This window comes from Trematomus bernacchii, unplaced genomic scaffold (assembly GCF_902827165.1).
Source record: "Trematomus bernacchii unplaced genomic scaffold, fTreBer1.1, whole genome shotgun sequence".
NCBI classification, from domain to species: Eukaryota; Metazoa; Chordata; class Actinopteri; order Perciformes; family Nototheniidae; genus Trematomus; species Trematomus bernacchii.
Window position 1 is genome coordinate 3,062,442 of NW_022987720.1, and position 24,033 is coordinate 3,086,474.

General features: G+C 42.3%; 1 pseudogene; it reads right to left on the reverse strand.

Annotated features, from left to right (window-relative positions):
* Positions 1-16,485: 16,485 nt before the first annotated feature.
* Positions 16,486-21,203, reverse strand: LOC117492236 (annotated as a pseudogene).
* Positions 21,204-24,033: the final 2,830 nt, after the last annotated feature.

The following is a 24,033-nucleotide window of genomic DNA, read 5'->3' on the forward strand; positions in this document are numbered from 1 at the left end:
ACAAAACATCATCATACTGTTATTGCATTTAAAACAACACAAGCAAGATATGAACTGTTTGGGACAGTACACATACGGTAGCCTTCATTTGAACATTGTAAATAGATGGGGCGGATGTGAAACTTCCAATTTCTTTACTGATGCCTTCATTTGTTCTGCAATATAACATTTTCTGTCATTTCAGTATGAATCTATAAACGCTTGATATTTTCTTAGATATAATACAGGCAGAGACTTTTGTCATTTAGAAACAGGAGCTAAACTGATAGAGAATACACTTCTTATAAACATTCAAAGAGATTTTTTCCCTAAGGGATCTCTGAATGTGATTTCTTCATTATAAACTTTACAGAATGTGGAAACATTTTTACCATATACATTTTCAGAGAACCTTTAGAGAGCGCTACCTGAATGTGTGGTAACCTATTTGATAAGGTTGTGCTGCAAGAATAATTAGAATGACATTAAGACAAATACACAAATTAATATATTAATGAACAGATGAAGTTCGATATCCAGAACTCAGCCTTCATCTCTTTAGCAGCTGCAGTGTTATTTCTCGCCACTAGATGCCACTCCAGGTTGCTGCTTGATGACGTCAAATTTGTCGAAGTAAAAAACCCTATGAGCGAGACTATTTCTCGCCGGGTGCGGTGGCGCGCGCTTGTAATCCAAGTTACTGGGAGGCTGAGGCTGGCGAAGCGTTTGAGCTCAGGAGATCTGAGCTGCAGCGGACTATGCCGATCGTGTGTCTGCACTAAGTTCGGTATCGATATGCTGCTCCTGGGGGACCACCAGGTGGTCTAAGGAGGGGTGCATCGGCCCAGGCCGGAGACGGAGCAGGCCAAAGCCCCCGTGCCGCTCTGTAGTGGGATCGCGCCTGTGAATAGACGCTGGCACCCACAGCGTCTATTCACAGGCGTCTATTCACAGATCCCACTACTGAGCGGCACGGGGGCCTTGGCCTGCTCCGTCTCCGGCCTGGGCCGATGCACCCCTCCTTAGACGACCTGGTGGTCCCCCAGGAGCACCATATCGATACCGAACTTAGTGCGGACACCCGATCGGCAAAGTCCGCTGCAGCTGCCTGTGTAATACAGCGGGACCCAGTCTTTTTAACTCATAAATAAAATACTACAACGACACTCAAACATTATATTTTTCCACCCACAGCAGCTTCATCACTGCCTTTTTATCTTCTTGTTCTCATGAAAAACCCTCGCGAAGGAGCTGATCTGCGGGTCCTACACTGCCTCCACCCGGAGGAAACCTGAAACTATATCAACAACACTGATAGTCTTATAGTAAAACTGTCAATTCAAATGCTGCAGCAGGACATACTTGTTGGTGGTGGCACTGTAAAAACGATAGACTTTGTTAGTTAATATGTAAAGTGTTTACACATTTCTCATCTGATTTTCTTCTTGTTCTTTATTGGGGCTTCAGTTCTCTGTAATCTGTGTGTACAATGTGCCAACTCAGTGGCTCTATTAGAAAAGGTGCTTTGGTGAAGTGGCTAATGTGATCACAATTGCTCGGGTGAACAAAGTTCATGCAGAGCAGGAAACTAAATGAACATATCCCGCTGTTTTAAAAAACGTCATTCCAGTTTTGTATTGCTTTTAGCGTCTGTTAAGCGGCATTACAATGTGTTTCGAAGCCTCTAAGTGTAAATCCCTTCCAACCTATCGACAGCTTTACTATCACTGGTAGCAAGAACTGTAAAAAACAATGTTCCATAAATGTCTTGTTCGTCACTGCTGTGCTTCTTCTCTGTCTTCGGTTGCATTTACAGAAAGGGGCTGAGGTCCCCATTATTCCCTTTTAGATTCTTTATTTCTGTCTATCACGTACAAGAAGCTGCAAGCTCCTGGGTGTTAATAACTGTAGGTGCCAAATGAAAGTGCATTTATCATCAGCATCACTTTTACAGAACATGTCATATTTCATGATGATTGTATTGACCTGATTCATTCCACTACTTTTCCTTTTGATTTTAGTGGTCAGTAACAACTGTCATGATGCTAAAATAAACTCTTTAGGTGATCTTGTGGTTTTCATTTGTCTGTCAATGGTTTACTTTAGTTATTATGTATCATTCTTCATCAGAACGTTGCTCTGTGACATGTACTATGCCAAGAATCTTACTCAGTATATTGCACCTTAGTAATGTTAACCCAACACTAGTCATTATTTATTGATTAACATCACAATTGATTAGTCTTATAACAAAACATCATCATATACTGTTATTGCATTTAAAACAACACAAGCAAGATATGAACTGTTTGGGACAGTACACATACAGTAGCCTTCATTTGAACATTGTAAATAGATGGGGTGGATGTGAAACTTCCAATTTCTTTACTGATGCCTTCATTTGTTCTGCAATATAACATTTTCTGTCATTTCAGTATGAATCTATACACGCTTGATATTTTCTTAGATATAATACAGGCAGACACTTCTGTCATTTAGAAACAGGAGCTAAACTGATAGAGAATACACTTCTTATAAACATTCAAAGAGGTTTTTTCCCTAAGGGATCTCTGAATGTGATTTCTTCATTATAAACTTTACAGAATGTGGAACATTTTTACCATATACATTTTCAGAGAACCTTTAGAGAGCGGCAGAGCGCTACCTGAATGTGTGGTAACCTATTTGATAAGGTTGTGCTGCAAGAATAATTAGAATGACATTAAGACAAATACACATATATACAAATTAATATATTAATGAACAGATGAAGTTCGATATCCAGAACTTTAACAAACTCAGCCTTCATCTCTTTAGCAGCTGCAGTGTTATTTCTCGCCACTAGATGCCACTCCGGCTTGCTGCTTGATGACGTCACATTTGTCTAAAAAACCCTATGAGCGAGACTATTTCTCGCCGGGTGCGGTGGCGCGCGCCTGTAATCCAAGTTACTGGGAGGCTGAGGCTGGCAAAGCGTTTGAGCTCAGGAGATCTGAGCTGCAGCGGACTATGCCGATCGGGTGTCCGCACTAAGTTCGGTATCGATATGGTGCTCCTAGGGGACCACCAGGTCGTCTAAGGAGGGGTGCATCGGCCCAGGCCGGAGACGGAGCAGGCCAAATATGGAAAGCCCCCGTGCCGCTCAGTAGTGGGATCGCGCCTGTGAATCTACGCTGGCACCCACAGCGTCTATTCACAGGCGTCTATTCACAGATCCCACTACTGAGCAGCACGGGGGCTTTGGCCTGCTCCGTCTCCGGCCTGGGCCGATGCACCCCCCCCTAGACGACCTGGTGGTCCCGATCGAGCTCCCCCAGGAGCACCATATCGATACCGAACTTAGTGCGGACACCCGATCGGCATAGTCCGCTGTAGAGCAGCCTGTGTAATACAGCGGGACCCAGTCTTTTTAACTCAAAAATAAAATACTACAACGAAACTCAAACATTATATTTTTCCACCACACAGCAGCTTCATCACTGCCTTTTTTATTTTCTTATTCTCATGAAAAACCCTCGCAAAGCAGCTGATCTGCGTGTCCTACACTGCCTCCACCCGGAGGAAACCTGAAACTACATCAACAACACTGATAGTCTTATAGTAAAACTGTCAATTCAAATGCTGCAGCAGGACATACTTGTTGGTGGTTTATTATACTGAAATGTGGCACTGTAAAAACTATAGACTTTGTTAGTTAATATGTAAAGTGTTTACACATTTCTCATCTGATTTTCTTCATCTTGTTCTTTATTGGGGCTTCAGTTCTCTGTAATCTGTGTGTACAATGTGCCAACTCAGTGGCTCTATTAGAAAATGTGCTTTGGTGAAGTGGCTAATGTGATCACAATTGCTCGGGTGAACAAAGTTCATGCAGAGCAGGAAACTAATGAACATATCCCGCTGTTTTAAAAAACGTCATTCCAGTTTTGTATTGCTTTTAGCGTCTGTTAAGCTGCATTACAATGTGTTTCGAAGCCTCTAAGTGTAAATCCCTTCCAACCTGTCGACAGCTTTACTATCACTGGTAGCAAGAACTGTAAAAAACAATGTTCCATAAATGTCTTGTTCGTCACTGCTGTGCTTCTTCTCTGTCTTCGGTTGCATTTACAGAAAGGGGCTGAGGTCCCCATTATTCCCTTTTAGATTCTTTATTTCTGTCTATCACGTACAAGAAGCTGCAAGCTCCTGGGTGTTAATAACTGTAGGTGCCAAATGAAAATGCATTTATCATCAGCATCACTTTCACAGAACATGTCATATTTCATGATGATTGTATTGACCTGATTCATTCCACTACTTTTCCTTTTGATTTTTGTGGTCAGTAACAACTGTCATGATGCTAAAATAAACTCTTTAGGTGATCTTGTGGTTTTCATTTGTCTGTCAATGGTTTACTTTAGTTATTATTTATCATTCTTCATCAGAACGTTGCTCTGTGACATGTACTATGCCAAGAATTTTACTCAGTATATTGCACCTTAGTAATGTTAACCCAGCACTAGTCATTATTTATTGATTAACATCACAATTGATTAGTCTTATAACAAAACATCATCATACTGTTATTGCATTTAAAACAACACAAGCAAGATATGAACTGTTTGGGACAGTACACATACAGTAGCCTTCATTTGAACATTGTAAATAGATGGGGTGGATGTGAAACTTCCAATTTCTTTACTGATGCCTTCATTTGTTCTGCAATATAACATTTTCTGTCATTTCAGTATGAATCTATAAACACTTGATATTTTCTTAGATATAATACAGGCAGACACTTCTGTCATTTAGAAACAGGAGCTAAACTGATAGAGAATACACTTCTTATAAACATTCAAAGAGGTTTTTTCCCTAAGGGATCTCTGAATGTGATTTCTTCATTATAAACTTTACAGAATGTGGAACATTTTTACCATATACATTTTCAGAGAACCTTTAGAGAGCGGCAGAGCGCTACCTGAATGTGTGGTAACCTATTTGATAAGGTTGTGCTGCAAGAATAATTAGAATGACATTAAGACAAATACACATATATACAAATTAATATATTAATGAACAGATGAAGTTCGATATCCAGAACTTGAACAAACTCAGCCTTCATCTCTTTAGCAGCTGCAGTGTTATTTCTCGCCACTAGATGCCACTCCAGGTTGCTGCTTGATGACGTCAAATTTGTCGAAGTAAAAAACCCTATGAGCGAAACTATTTCTCGCCGGGTGCGGTGGCGCGCGCCTGTAATCCAAGTTACTGGGAGGCTGAGGCTGGCGAAGCGTTTGAGCTCAGGAGTTCTGAGCTGCAGCGGACTATGCCGATCGGGTGTCCGCACTAAGTTCGGTATCGATATGGTGCTCCTGGGGGAGCTCGGGACCACCAGGTCGTCTAAGGAGGGGTGCATCGGCCCAGGCCGGAGACGGAGCAGGCCAAAGCCCCCGTGCCGCTCAGTAGTGGGATCGCGCCTGTGAAGAAGAAGAAGAAGAAGAAGTTACACTTTATTAATCCCTTACAGGGAAATTTCTTTCCCCACTCTGTTGTGTTAACACACATTACACACACAGGGGAGGATATACATGCACAAACACAGAGGATATACATGCACACACACAACCACATGCAGACAGGAGAGGTGGCAGAGCAGAGAGGCTGCCAGGTACCCGGCGCCAAGGGAGCAGTTTTGAGGTTAGGTGCCTTGCTCAAGGGCACCTCGGCAGTGGCCTTGGAGGTGAACTGGCACCTCTCCAGCTACCAGCTCACTTTTTTTGGTCCGATCGGGACGTGAACCGGCGACCCTTCGGTTCCAAGACCAAGTCCCTACAGACTAAGCCACTGCCGCCCCAAAAGCGTCTACTGTGAGTAGACGCTGAAGAGCAGCCTGTGTAATACAGCGGGACCCGGTCTTTTTAAAGGGCCCATGTCATGGCCATTTCCACTGATCATAATTACATTGTTGAGGTATACTAAAATAGATTTATACTGTGCAATTTTCCAAACTCACATTGGTTTCGCATACAGCATCTCTGTCAAGCATGTGTATTCAGCAGTATTCACTCTCTCCACTAAACGACTCGTTGGAGCTCTTGCCCCCCCCTCCCTGTGAGCCTAGTGTGCTCCGATTGGTCAGCTCGGCCACTCTGTTCTGATTAGTCAACCACCAGAGAGGCTCCGCCCGCTTTTTTCGGGGAACATCAGTGTAATAATGGCGTCGGTACAGCTGATATTTTATACTAACTAACAGAACTGAACCTACAACTGTTGTTATAGAAGAGTGTGTTGCAGGGCTTACGGTGGGGTGGAGCTGAAGAGGGTAATCAGCGCGATCACGGACACCTCCGTAGCCGGTGCTATTAATCCCAGCGGCCCGGAGTCTCTCTCCAAAGCGGCTGCAGAAGGACAAACTCAGCGATTCTCTCCCCGACCACCTATCTCTGCATTTACCACAATAAATGTGCCGTGGTTTTGTAAACTCGTGTATGTCTCCTTGCCTTTCCGTTGTGGCCTACGAGCCGGTCATAACAAAGAGTAAGTTATTTTTACCTGTAATAAACTACTATTGTTTGATGAGAAATCAAATCATGGTTTGCTATATATGAATGATATGTTATAGGAGCAAATAATTCAGGGAAGAAAGGATAGGCCTACTAAGTATTTCCATTAAACTTTATTTTTAGAAATGTACAAAATGAACATAAATATACATATATACACGGTATATCATCCATTCCTCCTCGCATCTTGCCTGCGCACAGCCGGTGCCTTTTAGCACGAGGCCTCAGTAGTAGTAGAAGTCCCGTCCCCGTCATGGATTGTCCGCCAGGATCTGGCTGGACGAAATCAAATGCAAATCACAAAATATTAGAGAAACTTAGTTGTTTTAGATTCGTTAGTAGTAGTTGTGGTAGGAGTGTAATGAACAGCTTGCCTGCTAATATGCTAACCTAGCTTTGTTTACCTTGGTAGCTAACACGATATGAACGTTAGCTTGGAGGAAAGGCAACTATAATGCAGTGTAATAAAACTACTATGAACAAAAGCTAGTGGTTCATATTAGGCTAGCAATAACGTGTTTATAATTGCAATCGTATACGGGTATTCTGCTACGTTCGGTCATACAATGTAACTTGCATGAATACATTGTTTTGCGCTAGCATACAGCTAGCCTCGTTAGCTATACATGCAGTATATGTACTGTCACAATGTACGGTAAATCACCCGGAGTATACTGTATGAGTATTCCGTGTGTGTGACTGCAGACATTCTCCTGCCATGACAAACATGTAAGGCCATCTGCTGACATTGTAGTTGATATATTTAAACGCTAGCAACGTAGCATCACAAAAATGTTTTTCCGACCAAACCTAGCTCTAGCTCCGTGTGTTAGATCGGTTGCATACACGCTACGCCAGCTATAATGTAATTACGTTTCGCGACTGACCGCACGGCAAATCACCCGGAGTATACTGTCAATAGATATTTTGTGTGTGAATGCAGACATTCTCCTGCTATGAGATACATGTATGCAAGGCCATCTGCTGATATTAGAGTTGATATATGGAAACTCTAGCAACTTAGTTAGCACAGTTAGCACTGTGTCAATGGCTTAGCAGTCCAACACAGTTTACACATTTAAACAGTCTTGTTTGATAAATACACAAATAACAATGCAAACTTACAGGTTGTGTACCCGGATCTTCCCCTGCTCCAAACGGTCCAAACAAGCTGTGCATATCCGGCCTCAAACTGGGCAATGTTTTGGAAGCTTTCGTCTGTGAAATGCCGGTTCTTCGAACCTCTGGAGGAACACGCCGCTGCTGGTGTGGCCATAGCTCTTCGGGATTGGTCCATTTCGTTCCGGGTACCGCATGACATCAGGCGGTACCCGGAACTAAATGGAAGACTCAAATGGGCAGTGACGTATCTCCAACGAGGCGTTTTGGGGAGGTATTTTCTGTGTTAGAGTTTTACTCGCTACAGGGTGTACTTTGAGGGTTTTGACTCTGCACACCGTTTACATGCATAAAAACCTTCATAACACACAAGGGGAAGGGTAATAACCGGAAAAGCATGACATGGGAGCTTTAACTCAAAAATAAAATACTACAACGACACTCAAACATTATATTTTTCCACCACACAGCAGCTTCATCCAATAGTATGAAGCTGCAGCCTCGGAGGAGGATGCACTCTCAGGACCGCATGCACTCTCAGGACCGCATGCACTCTCAGGACCCTAGTTGTTTTGCAACATCGCCACCTAGTGAGCAGGAGACATGAATATGAACGACAACGCAGAGAGTGTGAGTAGTGTGAAGTGCTTTTAAAGTTTTATTTGTTTAACATTAATAACAATTCCGGTGTCTTGAAATGAAGTGTGATTAGCTAACATTAACTATGATAGTCTTAAGGCAATACAAACAAACATCTGTTAGCTTATGATAGCTTCTAACAGTATTAAAGGCACTAAAAACAATTATTTGTTAGCTATAGCTTTCGGCAAAAGCTAATGCAATAGGTAATTAGTTAGTAACAGGTAAACAAAACAAAGACCGACCATAAATATCAGTCATTTCTCAGTGTTGGTCACAACTTTTGCATCATTTTAAATGTAATGTTTTTGAACATTTTCATGAACTTACACATATTACTGAATTCTTTCCATTTATTATTACAACTATTTCATAATTTGACTCCTTTAAATGTCAACTGTTACCTGTTAATTCATGTGTATTCCAACAGAGTCAACTACAACTCTACTCCCTGTCCTAATGACTTGTAAACTCTTGTGCATCTCTTTACTCATTACCATATTATAGATCATGAAGCCACTCCTGAGAGAGATGATCTTTTTAGACTCGCAGTACACCTTGCACGAGTCTGGGTTTGGTGATGCTGAGTACAGAGCAATTTTTAGGTCAACAGATGAGACATACTGTTCGCCACGTTCATATGGCACATTACATTTTGGCTACGTTCCTATAGCCTGTACTGGTATGTTTTGGTTCCTAATGTCTCAGTGGTTGTCACATATATCTGTTTGAAATGATTTGATATTGCTTTTCTCTGATGTGTGAGCTTTTCTCTGATTTTAGGAAATAATTGCTATCTTTTTAAAGATCTGTTCATGCCGGTACTGCAAGGCAATTTTGACAAAGATATGTGGCAGCTACTGTAGACTTATGTGCACAAGTATCAAATAACTTTAACATTATGAATTCCAACATTTCTTTTTGTTAATCTTTACATTTTTGTCTTGTAGAAATCTTGCTCAGCAGATTGATCCAGGGAGCTGGACTGAGAAGACTGGGCATGATATTGCGGTGAATGCACAACAAATATTAATAATAAATCCATAGCTACTGCAAAGATAAATTACTATTGCCCGTACTCTGCACATCATGTAAACATCATCATGTGACAGAGAAGACTTGGGGTTTATCTATCAGTCATGTATTTAATGTTATCTTTTTTTGTTGTTGATTTTAGGGCTTGCCACGCCAGATCTGTGGAAATGACTGCGGGATTTTTATGCTTATGGTAGGGTATCAGTTGGTACGTTTGCAGGCTTCTGTAAACATTGTAAATATAATGCTTTGTTTTCCATCTTCTTTGTTCCAGTATACTCTATCCATTGTTACAAGCGCCGGGTTTGAATTCCAGGAGGTTAGTTTATGATTTCTTTTTACCAAAGAAGTAAATGCCTAATTAAAGTGTTGCTTATGTTTCATCATACTGTTCATCTTGAAGAAAAATGATTTATTATGGACATTGTGAATCAAAAAATGTCTTTGTCACTTTCACATTTCATTCAGATGGACATGCCTTTGATTCGGAAGTGGTGGTGTCTTCTTCTCATGGAGCGTTTTGAAACACAAGGGTATGAAAGCCCTTAACAATATGTGTGTTTTAATTTCAGTAAGACTTAATTTTGAGGGTCACTTGTAGATTATCTACAATCTCTCAACAAACTCAGTAGCATGTCAATAGAACATCTGTTAGTTATATTAGGTTAACCATCTACAGATCAGTAGACCATCAGTAACAAGAGCTGTAAGACTCTGGATGGCAATATCTGTTGAGATTATTAATGCATATCAATTGTGCACCAATGCCTTAGCCTTTCCCTATGCAATACTTTAGATTACATCTTGTTCTTATTGTTTCAAAGGCACGGCCAAAGGTTTGCCTTCTGGACTCTGGAGGCCAGAAGCTTGCTCGAGGGAACCCTTCAGCCAGTGCCACGACAGAGTGCCAGTAAGGATGTCTCCCAGGAGAAGGTGGCCATTGGCATATTGCAGGCATGTATTTACAATTACTTTAGTTTTGACAGTAGAGACAATGTAGCTTGAAAGGAATTCGTATTAAATCGTGTTTTATATCTACAGCTGCCTGAAGGCATAATCCGCAGGATCCTTACATTTGTCGTTCTTGAGGATGGAGATCCTGCAATCTGCACGCTAGCCCTTACCTGCAAGACCTTTAAATACATCGTGAGCCAGGGGTCATTCCAAAAGGAAGCCCACTTCAACTGGCTTGACAGTAAGTTTATAAAGTGTCTTTACTTCTGCCTTCTCCTATCCTAGTATTATGAAGTTGATTGACTAAGAGTAAGGTCAGCTAAATTAAGGAAGGTTTTGTTGTTTTTCTGTCTGAATTGTAATTTTCTTATGACATTCTACTTCAGGTGTCGTCAACTGGAATGTCTTCTCAGAGGGACACAAAAGGGAATTTCGGAAGGAATACCAAATTTCCAGGTGCTTTTACTGCGACAACCTTTATAAGGACGTTGGCACAGGCTACCGGGGAAGTGGACGGCGAGGAGTGTTGCAGGGTTTTTACTCAGAAGAGGGCTTCCCGGGGTACTGCAGCTGGAGCTGTTGTCTGGTGGTTGAGGGAACAGCAGACCCCGCCTCACCCCAGTGAAGAATCCACAGTGCCCAATAAATAAAAATGTATTCTGCACTGATATTTCCTCTCGTCAAATTGCATGTTTATCTTTTGCAGCCTGGTGCATAAACACACTAACAGTTGTTTTTGAGTAATCTAGCACCTCTTCAAAGACACATTTGATTTGATTTATTTCGAACGTGTAATACAATAAAAAATATATATATATAATAATGAAATTAAACAAGAGAATTATGATACTGTAGAAACATAAGCAGTATCAAATTGATTCAAAGGAGTTTACACTTATTTAACCCCACCCCTTCTCCCAAAAACTAAATTAACAGTTTTCTTTTAACAAAATATACATCTAAATGTATGTCTACATACAATATACATTTACAATTATAAATAGATTATATCATTATTACTACAATATATATATATATATATATATATTTATGTTGTATGTCAAATTTGATAAAGACAAATATAAAAGACTATCTGACATACAAAATACATTTGTTATTAAAAATCAAAAACATATTAACAACTTGTTGTTAATAATAATAATAATGTAATTTCAGTAAGAAAAACATATTTTCATGCATTTTTAGATGGTTAATAACAAGCATTACAATGTCTAAAGAGACTCGCAGTGTATGAGACTCAATACTCGCTGGTTGTACTTTTGCGGTCATCCAATCCGCTAGGTGGCGATGTTGCAAAACAACTAGGGTCCTGAGAGTGCATGCGGTCCTGAGAGTGCATCCTCCTCCGAGGCTCGCTTCATCACTGCCTATCTTCTTATTCTCATGAAAAACCCTCGCGAAGCAGCTGATCTGCGTGTCCTCCACTGCCTCCACCCGGAGGAAACCTGAAACTACATCAACAACACTGATAGTCTTATAGTAAAACTGTCAATTCAAATGCTGCAGCAGGACATACTTGTTGGTGGTTTATTATACTGAAATGTGGCACTGTAAAAACTATAGACTTTGTTAGTTAATATGGTACTACCATGGTACCTCAGATGTTACCATAGTGTACCATAGTACGTACCATGGTACTACCATGGTACCTCAGATGTTACCATAGTGTACCATAGTATAACCCTGGTACATACCGTTGTACCACAGCTGTTGTTACCATGGTACATACCATGGTACCTCCGATACTATAGTACATGCCGCGGTACCTCAGATAACTGGTAGGCTACTCCATAGAGTATTCAAATGGTACTACAGACATTACCATGGTATGTATCATGATAATCACTAGTCCCATTGTATGCATTTTTTTTTAAATGTGAATGCAGGTCTTATACTTTGTTTAATATTTTTCATTGCTGGTTTTAGTTGGTTTCCCTTTAGGTAACATATATTTTCATCTTCTTTTTCAGCACATCTTCACACAAAATAGCCAAAGAATTACACTTTAGATAAAGATTTTCTCAATGTTGTTATTGAATGAGACAACTGAGTTCATACAGCGCTTCAATGTGGCGTTTTACTCACATATTTAGAAATATCCATACTGATTTACCCAGTCACAGACACAAACACACATGCATTACAAAATACAGTTAATGATCAAACAGTGAGTTATAAAAAAACAATAATAGCATAAAGAAAAACACATTTAAATCATCATATATGTGCAGACAAATTGAGTCTCAACAGTTTGTGCTAGCCCTCAACATTTAACTTGTCTCAAACACAGGCATTTTCATCACATATAGCTTATCCCCATGTTCAATTGCAATACATTTAGCTACTATGTCTTCACATTAGTGATGTGTCGGTCGCGAACGAGCCGATTCTTTTGAACGGCTCTTTGGTACGAACGAGGGGAACCGAGTCGTACTTGGTGAGAGCCGTTCTTCTTATCGTTCAATCAAAGTTGGTCCGCACTCACTGCCTGCCAAAATTCACTCGCCTTTTAAAAAAGCTTGATTTTGTTCCCCAAACGTATTCTGTGAAGACCCGCCCCTACTCTGATTGGTAGGTTTCAGCACGAGGAGTTGCTGGGGGTGGGTCTTAACGGAATACGCGAGAGAGAGAAGTCATAACAAGTGGTACTGGACAGATAGACGACGTGTTTTTCGGATGGAAAATGAGCCAAACGCGAAAACGCAGCAGCATTTGGATGCACTTCAACCAAAACCCAGGCAGTGATAAAGCGCACCATTTGTAAAGGCAAAATATCCTTTAAAGCAGGGTCAACAAATAATCTCCATCGCCACTTAAGAACACACTACTAATATTAAGAGTTGCGTGAATTTCATTCAAGGCAAGGCAACTTTATTTACTTAACACATGCAGAGGGTAAATTCAAAGTACATTCACTGACATGAATGACATGGATATGGCGCCACCTTGTGTCATGTTTACAATGCAGATTATTGACATTAGGTCTGGCAATGCAGTCAATCATTATCCTGGTGATTATTTCGCAAATAAACCTAGTAACCCCGCCCCCTTTTTTAAAAAACGGCTCTTTTGAACGGCTCTTTTGAACGGCTCTTTGAAAGGAACGGAGCCATAAGATCCGGCTCCCTTCAAAGAGCCATAATTCCCATCACTACTTCACATGTCAATACACACAATTCATTGGAGATCTTTACTTTTACAATACATTTTGCAATGTTTGTATGGATCTCTGCATCATAGACAGTGGCGGCGCCAGAGCATTTTTGTTGGGTAATCTATGGTAGGGCTAACCCATACAGTGGTGGTGCTCAAGTCAGTATTTGCAATGTAATTACATACACGCTATATCGCCCCCCTTGACAGTGAAACGCCACGCGTGAGGTTTAGATTATTTCCCTGTCTCAATCAAAATGGAACTGTATGAAATAAAACGGCACATTTGTCTTGTAGTAAATAAAAAGGGATCACTGTGAACGTGACGTATGATAGTACACGTTGAAGATCCAATGGGGATACTGAATGGCGGTTTCGATTGATCTCAATCAATAAGGCATGACGCAGATCCAACGTTGCGTTGCTCTGATTGGCTGTAGGTCAGGTCTATTCAAATTGCATTCGGAGGCATTTTGATCTGACCGCGGCCGCGCTGATATTATAACGCCAGAGAATTTCCACACCTTTAGTGTATAAAACTCCCCCACTACTTAGACTATTCCTTGCACCCCTCTTATAGCATAAGCCCAATGGTCTCAACCATATTGCATCAGTAACGTGCACTTGTTGTTACAGCAGGATCAGTTTGTGTGCTGTGGACACGACCCGTATATTTTCGCAATCCGTGTTCTCAACATTTAGCATTTCGCTTATTATTTAATTGAATTTGCATCACTTTTCATGGTGGGGCTAAGGTGGGGCTAAGCCATTTCTTGGTATGGCTGTAGCCTACCCCAGCCATACCCTGGCGCGGCCACTGATCATAGATAGCTGGCTGTATGTGCTCCTGCTGCAATGGCTTGTAGAAAACAAGAAGTTCTCTGCAACAAGTTTGCACCTCTTTCACAGTTGAAAAAACCCTCCAAAATAATGACTATCATCCAATATTGTTTTAACTCCATCATAACCTTTAAATTACAACAAGATTGTTTGGTCATTATTTTGGAGTGTTTTGGAGATGGAGATAAATCATGGGTCAAAATTGACCCGCGAACACCATGAACGGTAACAGCTTTCGAACACAACACAGTAGGCTTGTTTGAGACAAGCGAGACCTGCGCAGTAGAGATGGGCGAGTCCTGATTCATCCGGATCATTAACCCGGATCCTAGAAATGAGCTGGTCATGACGAGTCTCCCCTCTCCATTAACCCGAGTCCTTGAGTCCCACACTTGGTGTGACGTACAAATTAAAACTATAAATTGCGTCACTCGCTACTCTCTTTATAACATGTAAAATCACATTACAACGTACCCCAAGTCCATCTACCTACCCTTTAGCAAGTATACAGTCACAGGATAGCTGCCAGAAGTGATCGTTTGGCTCAGGGGAGGGGACGCGGATCAGTGAAACTTCCTGCAGACTCGTGGGGACTCAGAGGAGCCGACGGCTCCAACAGCAGACTCGCAGATTCGCAGATTCGCAAATCCTGACTCGCTGCAACACACAGCGGATCAGACTCGTGCGGACTCGGAGCCGTAACCGTATAGCAGCAGATCCAGAGATCCAGCAGACTCGTCGTCATGCACGAGTCCACACAGCAGACTCGGATTCGCAGATTCGCAGATTCGCAAATCCTGACTCGCTGCAACACACAGCGGATCAGACTCGTGTGGACTCGGAGCCGTAACCATATAGCAGCAGATCCAGAGATCCAGCAGACTCGTCCTCATGCACGAGTCAACAGCAGACTCAGATTTGCCAAATCGCAAAATAACCCTTTTTTTTGTGATCAACATTTTTTATTAAAGCAAAATACACTGTGTAGCGGAGGTTAATAGAACGTCAGTTTAATAGATAGATAGATAGTACTTTATTGATCCCAAATTGGGAAATTGTTGTTGTTACAGCAGCATAAGGCATTTTACAATAAAACAACACTACAAAATATACAAGAATAGAAATAAAAATAAAATAAAATATAAAATATACATGTCGAAATAGAAAATATACATGCAGATATTATATATATATATATATATACAAATATATATATATATATTCAAAATATATGGAATAATAATATGCTCGTGAAATGCAACAACTTTTCGGTTTCACCAATAGGATTTCTACGGTCTTGGTCATGCTGACTCGTATGACTCAAATGACTCGTATGATCCGGATCTCTTCAATGACTGACTCAGAAGACCCTGAGTCCGTAAAATGATCCAGATTTGCCATCTCTACTGCGCAGACCTGCGCAATTGCGATCAACGTCTTGCTCGTGCGTTGCATGATGGTTAGTCATTTTGTCCGACTTGCTCTGGAGGCTCGCCTACATGAGACGTTGAAATCTCGCGGGACAAAGACGCCCGCAGACTTGAGAGCGAGGCTCGGCGAGGCGGCGGAGTTTCTCTCCCCGGGCTGCGGAAGCGAAATGCTTGATGGGAAACGACTCGCTGGTATCTCGAGCTGAGCGCTCATTGGTGGGTTTTACCCCGTGCTGGAGATGAAACTCTCCATTGGCTCGGCAAAAGTGTGTTGTTGTTTTGTGTCAGTTTTACGTCGCCACTTCCATTCACATTTTTCATCATTGTTCCACAATGTTTATCATCATGACATTAATATCTATATATTTTATACTATACTTGCACTGCTTACCGTTGTCATACTTTATATATCTTAGCATATTCATACAACACACTGTTCATACTAGGCTAGGCTACTGTGTATATAGTGTATTCATACCCCTCACTGTTTTTTCATCATTCAATTCATTCTATATTTTATTCTGTAGATTGTGTACATTACTTTTCACTTTACTGCTTTTTGCACTCCTGGTTAGAAGCTAAACTGCATTTCGTTGTCTCAGTACCTGTAATCTGTGCAATATCAATAAAGTTGAATCTACTCTTGAGCAGGAACAAATGTATTTACTTAGCACATATCTGACATTAACGATTAAACACATTTGTCCATTCTTTATCAATCAATCAATCAATGTTTATTTATATAGCCCAATATCACATGTTGTATCTTGTGATCAATAATTGTATGTCCACAACATAAGAGTAGATTTAACTGGTTTTACTTTGGTAACATGCTTCCGGGACTTCCTCGTGGGAACATGTACAACAGGCTCTTTTAATACCAAGAGTGAGTTTGCCCCCTGCTGGACAAATGCAATAACATGTAATAATAACACAAGGTAAGATACCACATTTCCCCCCCTTTAAGCTAACAATACTTCCCGAAGGTGGGAGTATAACATACTCCCGTTACACAACATTTCGAGGTACTGGCATGAACCATTTCACTTTCAAAGATTAACATTCTAAACCTTTCCTTAAAGTGAGATCAGAGAACTATGCTGCTCTATTAATGGAACATCTCTTGATCTATTTAACAAAGTCTTTCAGGTATACAGGTGGCTGTCTCTCGCGCTCTGATCGTCTCACCACGGGTGTAGCAGGCAAGTCCGGCGGGACCGGAGTACACAGAACCACTGGCTCACTTGCAGGAGGTCCTTCTTGCTCGATTGTCACTGGAACCACAGTGTCTCTGTTGGAGTCCAGCACCGGCTCTAAGGGCACGGTGTCTGTTAATCTGGCTCTTACTTGATCCACATGCCGCTTCACGACTTGACCACTTCCAATGATCACTGTATATGACACTGGACCTGATGAGCTCTCGATGACCGCAGCGAACCATTTAGGTCCATAAGAGTAGTTTCTGATGAACACTTTATCCCCAGGTGAGAAACTTCTCAGTTTCCTGTTTGTGTCATGGGACTGTTTCTGTTTTAGTTGTTTTTGCTGCACTCTTGTTTTCACATCTGGCAGGAGCAGGTCTAATGCAGATCTGAGTCTCCTTGACATCATCAACTCTGCAGGCGACAGGCCTGTGGTCGCGTGAGGTGTGATGCGGTAACTGAACAGAAACCTTGACAGTCTAGTTTGCAATGTTTCACCTTTCATCTTTTTCATCCCCCCTTTGAAGGTCTGGACCGCCCTCTCTGCCAGCCCATTAGAAGACGGGTGAAACGGTGCTGACCTCACATGGCGGATGCCATTTTGTTTCATGAAAGTCTCAAATTCAGCACTTGTAAAACAGGTTCCGTTGTCTGACACCAACATTTTTGGCAGTCCAAAAACACTGAAACTCTGACGCAGCTTTTCAATGGTCACCTGTGATGTAGCTGACTTCACTGGATAAATATCCATCCATTTTGAGTGAGCATCCACTATCAGTAGAAACATCTCTCCCAGGAAAGGGCCTGCATAGTCCACATGAATTCTCGTCCAGGGAGACTCCGGCCACTCCCAGGGATGCAATGGTGCTGATGGTGGTGACTTGTGGTGCTTTTGGCACTCCTCACAAGACTGCACCTCCTTTTCTACATCCTGGTCCATCCCCGGCCACCATACATAAGATCTAGCCAGACCTTTCATCTTTGACATGCCGGAATGTGTTTGGTGCAGTACTTTCAATATCTTTTCCCTGCCTTTGTTTGGTACGATGACTCTGGCTCCCCAGAGCACGCAGCCATCCCTCACACTCAGTTCTTCACTCCTCTGATGATACGGCTTGAGAGGAGTCTCAGTCACTGAAGGCCATCCCGACAGGACATAACCATGAACTTGAGACAATATTACATCCTTAGCTGTCCAGTGTTTTATTTTGGCTGTGTCCACGAGTGTGTCATCCAGAAGATCAATCATGAGCACTTGTTCTGCGGTCTCACTCTCTCGCACATCTTCCGACAGCGGCAGTCTGCTTAATGCGTCCGCATTAGCGTTGTTCTTTCCTGGTTTGTACACAATGTGATACTCATAGGCACTCAGGTGCACTGCCCATCTCTGAACTCTCGGGGAACCCATCTGTGGAATGGGTTTCTTTTCGTTGAAGAGAGAGATCAGTGGCTTGTGATCTGTATAGATGGTGAAAGTTCGACCATACAAGTACTTGTGGAATTTCTTGATTCCAAATATAACTGCTAAGCCTTCTTTGTCTAGCTGTGAGTAATTCTTTTCAGCAGGCGCTAGAGTACGCGACATGAACCCCAAAGGACGTTCAGTTCCATCGTCCATTACGTGTGATAAAACAGCGCCCACCCCGTAAGGTGACGCATCACATGACATAATTAACTCTCGGTCAGCAGAGTAATGCACCAACACTTCTGCTGAGTTTAACAGGGCCTTTGATTTTTTAAAAGCCTCTTCCTGTTTCTTTTGCCATGTCCATCGCACATCTTGTCGCAGGAGCTCATGCAGTGGTGCCAATAGTGTAGCTAAGTTTGGCAGAAATTTGTTATAGTAATTTAGCAAACCTAAGTACGACTTGAGTTCAGTAACATTTGTGGGGTTGGGAGCCTCCATGATGGCTTTGACTTTCTTTCCACAGGGTGAAGTCCCTGTGCGTCCACTCGATGTCCCAGATATTCCACTTCCTCTTCCAGGAAAGTGCACTTGCTCCTTCTCAGACGCAATCCTGCCTCCTCCAGCTTTGCCAACAGAGGTTCTGCAGATGGTCTTCCTCATCCACACCGCTCACCAGGATGTCATCTAAATACACTGCCACAAAAGGAATGCCTCGCAGGAGACCTTCCATTGTCCTCTGAAATATAGCTGGGGCTGATGCTACTCCAAAAGGCAGTCTGTTGTATGTGAATAAGCCTCTGTGCGTATTCACTGTTAAGTATTTCTTTGATTCATCATCCATGAGTATTTGCTGGTATGCATGACTCATGTCCAACTTTGTGAACCGTTTTCCTCCTGTCAGTGCTGCAAACAGGTCTTCCATTCGGGGTATGGGGTATTTTTCAAGTGAGGAAACTGTATTTACAGTGAGCTTGTAGTCTCCACATAGCCTTACTGTCCCAACAGGCTTCAGTATTGGAACCACTGGTGCTGCCCATTCTGCATGTTTAACAGGTGAGATTACTCCTTCTTTCAACAATCTGTCTATTTCTTCATCTACTTTGGTGCGCATGGCGTACGGGACAGACCTCGGACGGAAGAACCGAGGGACTGCATCAGCCTTTACATGGATGGTAGCTTTCATACCTTTCAGTGTGCCAAGCTCCTCTTTGAAGACATTTTCATGTTTGCTCAGTACTTGCTGCAGCGATTTGTCCTCTGTCTTCAGGTGTTTCAGGACTCGGGATTTGTGTCTGAGCTTGATTTCTTTCCAACTCAGATGTATTTCCTCCAGCCAGCCTCTTCCCAGCAGGCTGGGGCCGTCCCCTTTAACCACAATGAGGGGCAAGTACCGACTTTGACGTTTGTATTTCACTTTAACAAGGGCAGCTCCGACCACATTAACAGGGTCACCTGTATAAGACTCGATGTGGATTTTGGTTGGTCTCAAACATGGACTTTTTGTGTCTTTCCATAGTCTTTGAAATGTCTGTTCATTCATTATTGTGAGACTACAGCCAGTGTCTATCTCAAAGTTAACAAACTTACTATCCAGCTTCACTTCAACCATGTATGGGTCTACTCGTCTCAGGTGCACTTCACTCATGCGTCCCAATCTGAACCTCATCTTATTCAGTAAGAATGTATCTTCTTCTGAGCTATCACTTTGGCTCCGTTGCTCTTGTACTTTATGAGAACGGTGATATGTGGTTTGCCTCCTTTCTCTCTTTGGGTCTGCATTTTTGTTGCTGTTTCCCTTCTGTGTAGATCTACTACGACAAGCTCTGGCAATGTGTCCTATTTTACCACATGCATGACATTTCTCTTGTTTAAACCTACAGTCTGCTGCTTCATGCTTGGTTCCCTTGCATCTGTAACACTCTTTGGTAGGTTCTCTGTGTGCATAAGCCTCCTGTGGCTTTTTATCCATTTTGAAGCATTTAGCTGTGGCCCCTTGGCTTTGTATCTCCTGTGCATTTTTATTTGCAGTCTCTGACGCCACAGCAATTGACAATGCTTTTTCAAATGTTAAATCCGCTTCTGATAAGAGTCGTCTCTGAATCCGATCTTCATTTATTCCACAGACGATCCTGTCTCTCAACCTCTGCTGCAAAGTGTTACCATAGTTGCAATCCTGCGCTAACCGACGCAGCTCAGCCACGTATTCCATTACTGACTCATTTGGCTCACGGTTGCGGGAGTCAAACTTGTACCTTTGCACAATTTCACTAGGCTTTGGGTCAAAGTGATTTTTTAGCAGCTCCACAAGTTGTGTGTAAGTCTTATCCTTGGGCTTATCCGGACTGAGGAGGTTTTTCATAAGGCTGTATGTTGATGATCCCACAACACTTATTAATATGGCTCTTTGTCTGTCTCCATTTTCAATTTCATTAGCCTCAAAAAACTGTTCCAATACTTCACAGTATTCTTCCCACTTCTGATTTTTTGCATCAAAAGGTGCCAGCGTGCCAATCATTGCCATTGTGTGTCAATGAATCCTCTCCTCCACCCGCAGACTATGCTAATAATTTGAGCTAGCTGCCGCTAACGACCCAAACCTGCATGTAAGGTGCTAACCAGTCCGTTCGGCATGTCCTCTTTGATCCCGTATTGATCCTTGTCTTAATCCTCTTCTTAATCCTCGTCGCCAATAATATGTTGTATCTTGTGATCAATAATTGTATGTCCACAACATAAGAGTAGATTTAACTGGTTTTACTTTGGTAACATGCTTCCGGGACTTCCTCGTGGGAACATGTACAACAGGCTCTTTTAATACCAAGAGTGAGTTTGCCCCCTGCTGGACAAATGCAATAACATGTAATAATAACACAAGGTAAGATACCACAATCACAAATGTTACATTTGTCTCAGTGGACTTCACAGTTTGTACAGAATATCAGTATGACAATACGACACCCTCTGTCCTTACGTTTCACATCATACAAGGAAAAACTTCCAGAGAAAAACCCACAGTTTAAAGGGGAAATGGGAGAAACCTCAGGGAGAGCAACAGAGGAGGGATCCCTCTCCCAGGACGGACAGACGTGCAATAGATGCCGTGTGCATTTATAAATGCAAACCGAGTCAAGCCGACTCCGGAGGTGGCGGTATGCACCTTAAAGTTGTTTTGAAATCCGCCAAAAACCGAGAGGAGAAGAAGTGAAGAAGAAGAGAAGAAGAATAAGAAGAATAAGAGAGAAGAAGAGAAGAAGAAGAAGAAAAGAAGAAGAAGAAGACAAGAAGAAGAAGAAGAATAAGACGCAGCAAGAAGAAGAATACTACTAACGAATCACTCACTACCATCCTCCGAATCAATCTGATCAGAATAAGAAGAAAAGAAAGAAGAATGAACCGACTTCAGGCGAGTTTTTTTGAGACCCCCCCCGCTTCTGATCGCTATTCTCGTCTACTTTCCGAGGCGAGCCAGCAGCTCGTCTCAAACATTCCTAATGGTTAAGATGGTCGACCAGACATAATACCACGTGATGACACGTTCTGCTCGGGTTTGTGTTCAGGACCCTGACCTTGGCCAGTAAAAAAAACTGCACTCCTCGCTTGTTTATTTTTTTTGCGGTCTAGATTTCTTAATTTTTTTTTTTTTTTTTTGTGTTTATAAATTACCTCGAGGGCCGTACCAAATGGTCTCGCGGGCCGTATACGGCACGGGGGCCGGAGGTTCCCCATCCCTGATGTAGAGGATGAAGAGGAGGGGGCCAAGCGCCGAACCCTGGGGGACGCCTTGGGACAGAGGAGCAGTGGAGGAGGTGCAGTTGTTGATGTTGATCAACTGATGTCTGTCGGCAAGGGTGTAACTTTGGTTTGAGAAGTGGGGGGGACACAAAACAGGGGGTCCTCCGCAATGACATATTTTCTCAATTTAATTCCATTTCCTGCCTTTCTACAAATATATTAGGGACTATAGTGTTAACAAATCCAAGAAAAATGTGTAGTGTATATAATGAGTGTGCACACTTATCTAGTATCCTATCCATGTGAACCTGTTTTATTTGTGATTACCTGACATCCTCTAGGGGGGTCCGGGGGCATGCACCCCGGGAAGATTTGTTTCTTTAAATTGAAGTTGAATGCATCAATCTGGTTTATTTGAGGGCAACATTAAGAGATTTATGGATACAGTTCTCAACACTCATATGAAACAGAACTGTATATATTTCAATAATCAAAAAGCCATTAGAATATGCTCACAACCAATAACAAATCATTGATAAACTCCTCTCTCCTATCTTTATCTTACCTAGTCTGCATTTTTTCTTTTTATTTATGCATATTTGACTAATCACTCCCCTTTCAAACTGTGTTTTTTATTTTGTACTGACCTATAGTACACATTGGAAGGATTTCTTAACTTATTTTATATACAACTAAATATTTGTTTACAGAGATGACCAAACCGTTTGAGACCCACTGAGATAACTAGACTAAAGTTTACAACCTAATCACTCAGAGAGTCCTTTACCTCCCTGAGCTGACGTTATCTCTCTCAGTCCGACAGGAGAGGACTCTCCCTCTCCTTATTGTTGAAACAGCTTCTAAAACAGTTTATCTGGGTAGCTAAGAGCGATAGAACCAGATGTAAAAACAAACCCACGGATAGAGTATCTCTCTAGAGGAGAGAGAAGAGAGGTAAGAGAGAGGAGAGAAGAGAGAGAGAGAGAGTATGAGAGAGAGAGAAGAGAGAGAGAGAGTAGAGAGAGAGGAGAGGAGAGAGAGGAGAGAGATGAGGTAGAGAGAGAAGAGGAGGAGAGTAGAGAGAGATCAGGAGCGAGCTCTGTAGATCGAGATATATAGAGAGCTATATCGCTCTCTCTCTCTCTCTCTCTCTCTCTCTCTCTCTCTCTCTCTCTCTCTCTCTCTCTCTCTCTCTCTCTCTCTCTCTCTCTCTCTCTCAAAGTCCGACAGGAAAGAGCTCTCCCTCTCCTTATTGTTGAAACAGCTACTAATCTCCACTAGCACCAAATGCTAACAACAACCCCCGTAACTCTCTATGTCTCTCTCTCTCTCTCTGTCTCTCTCTCTTTCTATCTCTCTCTCACAAGATGCGCTCGTGCCACACACACACAGACGCTCCTCCGTGACGATGACCGCTTGCGTAAAAAAAAAGTTTTTTTAAAGTGGGGGGGGCACAAATGAGATTTTGAAAAGTGGGGGGGACATGTCCCCCCTGTCCCCAGTGGAAATTACGCCCATGTCTGTCGGTGAGGTAGGATTTCAGCCAGGAGAGTGCAGTGTCGGTGATGTTGAGTGATGATTCGAGGAGGGACAGCAGGATGGTGTGGTTGATGGTGTCGAATGCTGCGGTGAGGTCGAGGAGGATGAGGATGTTCAGGTTGCCGGAGTCAGAGGAGAGGAGGAGGTCGTTTGTGATTTTGAGAAGAGCTGTTTCGGTGCTGTGTTTTGATCGGAAACCGGATTGAAATGGCTCAAAGAGGTCATTGGAGCTGAGGTGGGATTTCAGTTGTGAGGCAATTAAGTATTTTTGACAGAAAGGGGAGATTTGAGATGGGCCGGAAGTTGGACATGATGTCGGGTGTGAGTCCAGGGCCGTTTCTCAATCGCGAGGATATTGGCTTCCAAGCCAATATTTCAAGGATGCTATGTCATCGAGTGCCGCCGAAGGACTGTTCCAATCTCCAGCATACTTGGAATTC